This window comes from Octodon degus, unplaced genomic scaffold (genome assembly GCF_000260255.1).
Source record: "Octodon degus isolate 3935 unplaced genomic scaffold, OctDeg1.0 scaffold00095, whole genome shotgun sequence".
In the NCBI taxonomy this organism is placed as follows: Eukaryota; Metazoa; Chordata; class Mammalia; order Rodentia; family Octodontidae; genus Octodon; species Octodon degus.
In genome coordinates this window covers 9,438,058-9,446,836 of record NW_004524671.1, presented here as the reverse complement: position 1 = coordinate 9,446,836, position 8,779 = coordinate 9,438,058, and positions in this window count along the sequence as shown.

The window sequence follows — 8,779 nt, the reverse complement described above, 5'->3', positions numbered from 1 at the left end:
TTAGACCACTGAGCCATCTCTCCAGCCCCTCTCTTATTTTAAAGAAAACACACCTGGCTTGGTGATGCTACTCTGCCACATGCAGACTTTAATGCTTGGTATCCTGTTACCTGGAAAATCAAATTAATGATCCCAATTTCAATGTAGAGTTACCATATTTTTCTTTCAGGATTTATTTCAGGTAATAATACTAAAAAATTTTGTTAATTACTTAGAATACATTTTAAGTAGTATATTAAGTAGTTGACATATATTTAAATAAAAATACAAGTATATATCAAAATATAGAGATGAAAATAAACTCACAGAAATATTAAGATTTATTTAATTATAAAATAATCAACTGCATCCCCTCAATCTTGGTGTTTTTTCTGACTTTGATACTTTCAGTAACCCTAGTGCTCATTGTGTCATGATTTCCAATGGGATAGCTTTTGTTTATCTTGATAGCATTCTGTTCTTATTCACTGACCTGTGGTAGAGACTCCACAATCACTACATCTGAGAATTACAGCTTTTATTCTTCTCAACTATCTGGGAAAAATGGTTCTCCCTTTGGTGAAGTAACATCCTTTCATACAGTGTCAAAATCAGGTGTGAAGATTCTCACCACAGTGAATGAAGGCTGGGTGCATGAACAGAGCATTGATGAAATAAGATAGTGAGCTCTAGGAACCAAGAGCTGAAGAATGCCTGAGAGTGCTTGAGGTTGCCAGGATGTAGAGATGGTACTGTAGATTGACATACTATTGAGTGTCGTAATTCAGAATGGTATTTCACACAAAAATCCCCATGGTTTAGTACTTTACAAGCCACGGCGCTTTGAAAAACTACTGCAAGCAGTACTTAAATCACTTGATGAAGGTTAGACGAAGGTTTAAGTCTCTGTCTTTCCAGTCGAAAAGAAATATGAATTCCACTAACATAAAGATTATGCTTACCTTATCTCCCCTTTCACAGCAAAAGATATTCACCTGGTTGATGAATTTATGCTTGCTAAAACTACGCAGTACCACATGATCATTTTTGTTGTTTCTGGCAGTAAGAACATAGAGCCCTGGATGCTTGAAATTATTTTCCATATTTACAGAATTATAAATAGATGATATTACTGAGCCAATCAACAGCTATGAGTGATGGTAGAATAACTGTTGATGTGAAAGAAATGCTAAGCACATTCAATCTTGGGAATTAAACTGGAGAAATGATAATATATTTTTGAAAGCTTTTAAGATTCAGTGAAGAACTTTAATCTGGAAAGACGTGTTGGAGGATTGTCATTTTATCTGATTTAAATAATTTTTAAGATTCATTTTGTTGGCAGTGGAGGGAATAGAATGGTAGATTCATTCCAATATTCAGAAGAAAAATAATGAAGGAGGCAATTGAGCAGATATGGTGGAAAGATAGGAATCTCAAAGTAAGTATCCACCAGGAGTTCAAATCAATGATGTTCAGTAAGGAGATGATGGTGGCAAAATGAGAATTATAAGATAAGGTAGCATTTTAAGCTTCTGACATAAGAAATAATGCATTCTCATATTTGTCACTTAATATGAGGGTGAAAACAGGAATAATTCATGAATGTACTGATACCTATAAATTCCTGAGCATTTTTGGTACCTGGTAACATACTAAATATCAAACAATAAATCCAAATTCAAGCACAAATTGGAGTAGGCATTTCCTTTCTATCAGCAAGCCTTCTAAAGTTACCTATTTCTTTGATAAAGTATAGAAAACTTCAAAATATCAGAAGTACTGTTCCAGAAACTCTTTCCTTTTACACAAAGACAACATTAAATAATGTAATATATACATTTTTGTTTTTTAAAAAAAATATTTCCAAAGCCTGGACAGAACACAAGCTTTCCAGGATCCACTGTCCCTCAACTCCAGTGGTCCTCATCTTAGAAGGGGCAGACAGTTTTGCCTTCGGGTGTATTCCCCTTCTTTTATAATACCAAAGACTGACCATTATTTATATCCAATGTTCATTTTCCTTTTTTCAATTAAGGCACTATATAGTACCTCAGTCTTTTTTCTCTTTGAGAGGTGACACACTAAACGTGCAAATATCTCACCACATGATGGTTGCTCTATATGAGATCAGACGCCTTCTTTTCCCTGCAATTTTGATCAGCCGTGTATTATATCATTGAAATAGAATGTATACATTTTTCAAAGATTAAACTTAAAACCCTACTTATTTACAAAAATAGGAGATAGTTTGTGGATAAAGAACCAAGATTTTCTCCTTCTCTTCAGGCATGTTTCTACATAAGTTCTCATATACAAATAAAATTTAGTCTTGTCTGAGATGTGGCTATTGCATATTTTGCGAGAAAACTAGCAAAGAAAGGTTAAGTAGGTTTTGTAACACCTGATCTCCCATAGGTAGCAGGATAAGAACTGAAGTCCAAGTCCAGTCTTAAAAATATTCTACTAGCCACCTCAAGCCCCAGCCATACCTCAGCGGTAGTTGAAATTGAGACTTGCACAAGACGTTAGAGACATATACTGTACCTAGTTCAGTATTGATTCAGAACTGCACAGTGGCGCCAGGCTAAGCATGAAGACCAAGGCTTATCAAAATAGAATTGTAGTTAGAGGTGGGGAACTGTGTGGCATCACTGGAAATTAGTGTGGAATCCTATTGTAGTCATAAATAAAAGTTTATGTGCAGCAAAAGGATTCGCTTCTGGTTCAGATCATCACCATTACTGAAGGTAAGCACTTGACCTTCTTTAATATTCTCTGTATAAGCCACATGTAGAAACGAACGTTTGTTTCAATGAAAACATCTTCCTTTTCTACTCTCAACTACTTCAGATTAGTTTATTTCTATGCTTATTTTACACAGACATGCTCAGCAAAATGAGTCAATTCTTTTGTTCTATTTGTTTTATTTGAGGATAGTGAAGCATATTTCTATATGATATTCCTTATTTCCATAATTAGTCTATCTTCATCTATTGAGAGACGCTCATATCATTTCTGAATCTCATTTGCAACAGATGTGATATGATTTTTCAGTGTTTATACTCTACAGAACGTCTTTGTACTTTCTACTGCTATTAACTCTGAAGAAAACTGTCTTCAAAGTAGAATTCCTGTATCAAAGCATAGCTAGGATTTTTCCTTTAAATAAACAGGCCAGGGGGGCTAGGGAGACAGCTCGGTGGTCTAAGCACCTCATTGGCAAGTGCAAGGGCTCAAGTTTGATCCACTGTAAAGCATTGCCTCACCACCATGCCAGCCACTGAAACCAGGCGTGGTGGTGCACGCCTGTAATCCCAGTGCTGGGGAGGCTGAGGTGGCCGGATCACTATGAGTCCACACTGCATAGAAATACCCTGGACCAAATAAATAAATAAATTAAATTCATTATCAATTTTTTAAAGAAACTTGAAAATAAAAACACTAGATTACTTTTATCTAATTTTGTAGCATTTCAAAATTTCAACCTTTTACAAATAACACATTGCTAATATCTTTGCCTATTATCCAAAACTGATTGAAACACTTTATTTAAATATTTGGGATCCATTCTTTCAGTTTCTTGTTCATAACATAGTACATATTAGTAGAAAAGTATGAGTTCTTTGTGTGTGTGTGTGTGTGTGTGTGTGTGTGTGTGTGTGTAAGACCTCACTCTGCAGCTCAGACTCATAGTGATCCTCCTGTTTTCAGCCTTCCCAGTGCTGGGATTACAAGCATGTGCCATCATGCCCAGATTCTGTTTCGGGCTCAGCATCCCTGGGGGCGGGGGTGGCGTGGCATGTGGGGCCAGGGATCGAACCCCAGCATGATTTCTTATGTGTGCTACTTTTTACTTGTATCTGCTCACCTATCGATGGGACACTAGATGTTATCTTTTTCACTAATTTATAAAATTTTATGTAATTGGTGTATAATGATTAAAATCGCTCATGTATATGCAAATATTCTCTAAAACATTATCTTGCCTTACAATTTTGTTTTTGTCTATGCATATTTATCCCTCTAAAATTTATATGCATTTCCTGTGTAAGACATCAATAGGTTATTTTATAAGCAGAGATCTATAGTAACACTAAATAAATAATGTTTTTGCTTGCATATTTATTTGTATATATCACATCAATTTGTTTTTTAATTTATGTATTTGGTACAAGGTCTCACTATGTAGCTAGGACTTGGAGTGATTCTCCTGTTTTCAGCCTCCACAGTGATGGGATTACAGGTATTCACCACCATGCCCAGTCTCGGTGGTGGGTTCAACGCACCAGGGGGCTGGGACAGCTTCGCATGCGGGATTGGGGATTGAACCCTGGTCCCTATACTTTCCTAAGCAGGTGCTTAATTTACTGAGCTATTTCACCAGCCCTCATGTAAATTTCTTTTTGCCAATTATTTGTTTTAATTTTGAGTATAGTTAAAATAATAAACATATAATATCAACATTTTAAATCAAAGGTGAATTTTAATAAAATATTTTCTACATAATGTCACTTCATTGCAGTATTTTACTTCCATAAACTCTAGTGATTACTTCCTATAATTTGAATATTTTTTAAAATTATTCTATTTGATTTTGCAAAAATTTCAATACTAAACTAGTATTTAGTTTAATGTTTATTTAGAACAGACCACAAATAATCTTTTATCTTACATTATCAACTAACTTATAATTTTGTAGCCATCCTTTGTGCTCCTCAAATTTTCAGTATGCTCAGATTTTATAAAAATAGCTTTTCTATTTCTTTCATTATTTCATTTAACAGTTTCTTTGTTAAAATAATAGTGGTGCACTATTTTTTTTTTTCATTTGATGTGGTCAGTACAGGGTCTCACTTTATCTATTCATTTCACCACACACTTGAGACAAATCATAATACACTTGTTATACAAGCTGAGTAAAGACTTACTAAACTTAAGTCTTTTACTGCTTAGGCCATCAACACAAAATTTTTCATGAATTAAACTTCAGTGTCATTAGAAAACATTGTTTGTCCAAAAGGATTTAATGCAAGTATTTCAGAAGAGCTGAGAAGGAAGAAATAGCTTGTAGGAGACTCTGCAATAAGTTGTAGTAGAACAGTTGACTTAGATCGGTCTTTATGAGGCTCTGTGGTGAAGTGTGCCAGGTCTCACAAATATTAGTGATCCTGACAATGGAAATTCAACTTTATCATGCTGGAGCAAAGCTATAGAAAAAGAGAAGGCAGATCTCAAAGGATTAACAAATTCCTCTTACCTTTTAAAGCCTTTTGGATCTTTTAAAATTAATTTTTCTGTATCTAATCCAATGTTTTCCATACCTTGCATTCTTTTATCCTTAAAAAAATTCACCTTCTTGCTTTAATTACTCGAGCCATGCAAACTTTTGCTATTTTTCCTTAATAGGCTTCTGTATGTACACAAGTACTACAGATAAAGCTATTCAATAACCATTTATTTCAATTTCTAAGTCTTTAATTTTATGCTTACAACAGTGTTTTCTAAATTGCATAGTATAGTACACCAGACTTGGAGCAAGATTACCTATTTTCTTATCTCTTTACAATAACATGCACTATTTGCAAAACCACTTAATTGTTTTATATGCTTGTTTCTGCTGCTCAAACATGGCGTTAACCTTAACACTTGCTAAATTAAATAAGTATAATTAAAGGATATGTCCTGGAAAAAGCCAGGTTGACTAAGTTAATGTAAATGTTTATTCTTTTCTTAAAAGCCATTGAAATTCCAGATTCCTAACTTCTCAACAGATTCCTTTTAACCCAGGTTTCTGAGACAACGTCTATTCTCTTTTCTCACCAACTGCTCCTTCAATACTTCTCTCAGCTGTTCCTATTTCAAGTATTCATGCTGCCAATTTTGTTTGCCTTCTAATAATCCCACGTCTTATTAATCATATCAACGTGCCATCAATATTTTCTTGTTTTCACACATTATCATAAGATGGGTTATTTTTTCCACCTGTTTCCCTGCATTGCCAACATAGCATCTCTGAGTCCAGAAGATCACACCTGTGCAATTTGGACCAGATCCAACAAATTCAGTAAAAGTTTAAATTCCATTATCTTCAATTTAGCTCTTTTTGGTATAGTGTCAGTGAAGTCAAGTATTCTATTCTACTGATTTTTTTTCACTCAGTGTGTACACATACCCTCCCATAGCATTTTCCCATGATTGCATCAATGCTGTCAAGTACATTTGTTTTTTTTTTAAATAATGCATTTTTAAAAATGAATTTTCTCCACTAGTTCACTTTTTATAATTTTAAATTATCAGTAACATTATTGCATTTCTAATAGATTAGATGAGTTTGTTATATACTGTGTGTTCATGTGGGTGTGCCTCTGTGTGTGTGTTTGTGTGGGTGTGCTATCAGTTATAATTATTATAGTACTATGGAATTATTTTAGCTGTTGGAATCAAGTAAAAATTGACAAATGAAGACTCTGTGTCCCAAAGCTCTTTTTTATATTCTTTAAAAAATTTGGGCCCGGGAGACAGCTCAGTAGAATAAATGCTTCCCTGGCAAGCACAAGGGCCTAAATTCAATCCCTGGTATTGCCAAAAAAAAAAAAAAAAAAATTCATTCAAATTAATTACAAATTCATTTTAAATACAAAGAAACCTTATCATATCCAGTCATGTACCATCAATTCTGAACTGATAAAATGACATAAATTAAAGATTTTTTAGTACAAAATGCTATACCTTGAAAAGATCTAAAAGATTATTTTTACTCCTTATAAATTTTAGGATTACTACACAGACAAATTTATATGTTATCTTGTATCACATTTCTGGTTGTGTTTTAGAATCTCAAGGGCACTCTATCTGCTGGATTTAAAATATATACCTCCCTCCCCATTGTCTTCCTGTCACCTTTCTGGTGAATAGAAACACTTTTATAGTTTTGTTAATCTTCTGTGCAATTTTCACTACATAGTGCTGGATAAATGGACTGATCAACATTTACTCCTTTCAGGGGCCAGGGAGATAGCTCAGTAGGATAAGTGCTTGCCTGGCAAGCACAAGGACCTGAGTTCAATCCCTGGTTATGAAAAAAAAAGAATAAAAAACCTCATTTACTCCTTTCAACTTGTCTAATTTATATAGCCACCACTAAACAGCTTTTTCCTTCGACAAACTTCAAAAACTTTAGGAGAACTGGGACTCTTATTCAAAAAATTAAATACACAGTCAAGGCCAGGCAAATAGCTCAGCAGATTAAAGCTCCTGCAAGTAGGTGCAAGGGCCAGGAGTTCAATCCCTGGGCCTGCTGTGCTGGCCCCATCCCCAGGTCATGCTGAGATGGTAATTGAGACTGGGTGTGTTGGCATGTTCCTGTAATCTCAGCTCTTGGGAGGCTATAAACAGGTGGATCACTATGAATCTGATCTAGTAGTGAGACCCTGAACACCCTGTAGACACTTCCCTAACATATTTAAAAAAAGAAAAAAAGAAATGCACAATCATTGTCATAATAAGATAGAAAATTGAAGAACATAATAGTAACAGTCACTTCATTTGGATTCACGTATGTCTTTGAGAAGTTTTCACAGCAAAATTTCCTGGCTGTTTGATTATTAAATTTATTACAATAACGAGATGGCATATTTATTTCTAGTCATTATTTACACTTTAATATGTGACTCATTTTCAGTATACTAATCTGTAGAGGAAGGTCTCTTCCACCTATAATCAGTTCCTACCATTTGTCTACTGTCCTAGGACATAATAAATTGCCCTTGTGGTTTGGACATCTTAAGCCCACAGCATCTCAAAATAACCTGGACGCTTTTCTATTATGATGATCTGTACACTGATTATGTGCTGTGTTGGTAGTAGGAAGAACACTTAAAAGGAAATTATAAAGACTGCTGTGTGTATTTCTTAATATTCAAATAAATTGTGCTTTTTATGGAAATAAAAACATAATTCTTAAGCTCTCTTCCACTCATCTTCAGAGAGGCACTTCCTGTAGGAATTAGCCAGCAGAGTATTACTCCACTTCAGATAATATTTGCTTGGAGCAGTGAGACAAGGTTTTATCCATGAATGGGTAAAACCCCATGCTAATCATTACATCCATTGTCATAACATGTAAGAGGTAAAACTAAAAATTTTCCAGCACAATTTGTTAAAGAGGCTTTCTTTCTTTCAATTAAGATGTTTGGCCCCTTTGTCAAAGATGAAATGACTGAACGTGTCTGTAGTTGTATCTGCATCTTCTTCCAATCTGTTCCATTGATTCTCAGGTTTGTTTTTCCCCTGTATCATGCTGATTTTATCACAGTAGCTTTGTTGTATAATTTCAAGTCAGATATTATAATGCCTCCTGCCTTGCATTTGTTGCCCATGATTGTCTTTGCTATTCTAGGTCTTTGTTGGTTCCAAATAAATTTTAGGAGTGTGTTCCCCAGATCTATGATGTATGTTGATAGTATTTTGATAGGGATTTCATTTTATCTGTATAACAATTTCAGGAATATGGTCACTTTCATAATGATGTTTTTTGCTTACCAGGTGCAAGGAATATCCTTCCATTTTCTGAAATCCTCTTCAATCTCTTTTTTAAGAGTGTGATTATTTTCATTTCATAGATCTTTTACTCCCTTTGTTAACTTAATTCCTAATTATGTCATTTTTTGGATGCTATTGTGAAAAGGTATTGTTACTCTTGTTTCTCTCTCAGTGAGTTTGTTATCTGTGTAGAGGAGTGCTACTGATTTTTGGTGCAGACTTTGTATCCTGCTATGTACTGAATTTGTTTATTAAT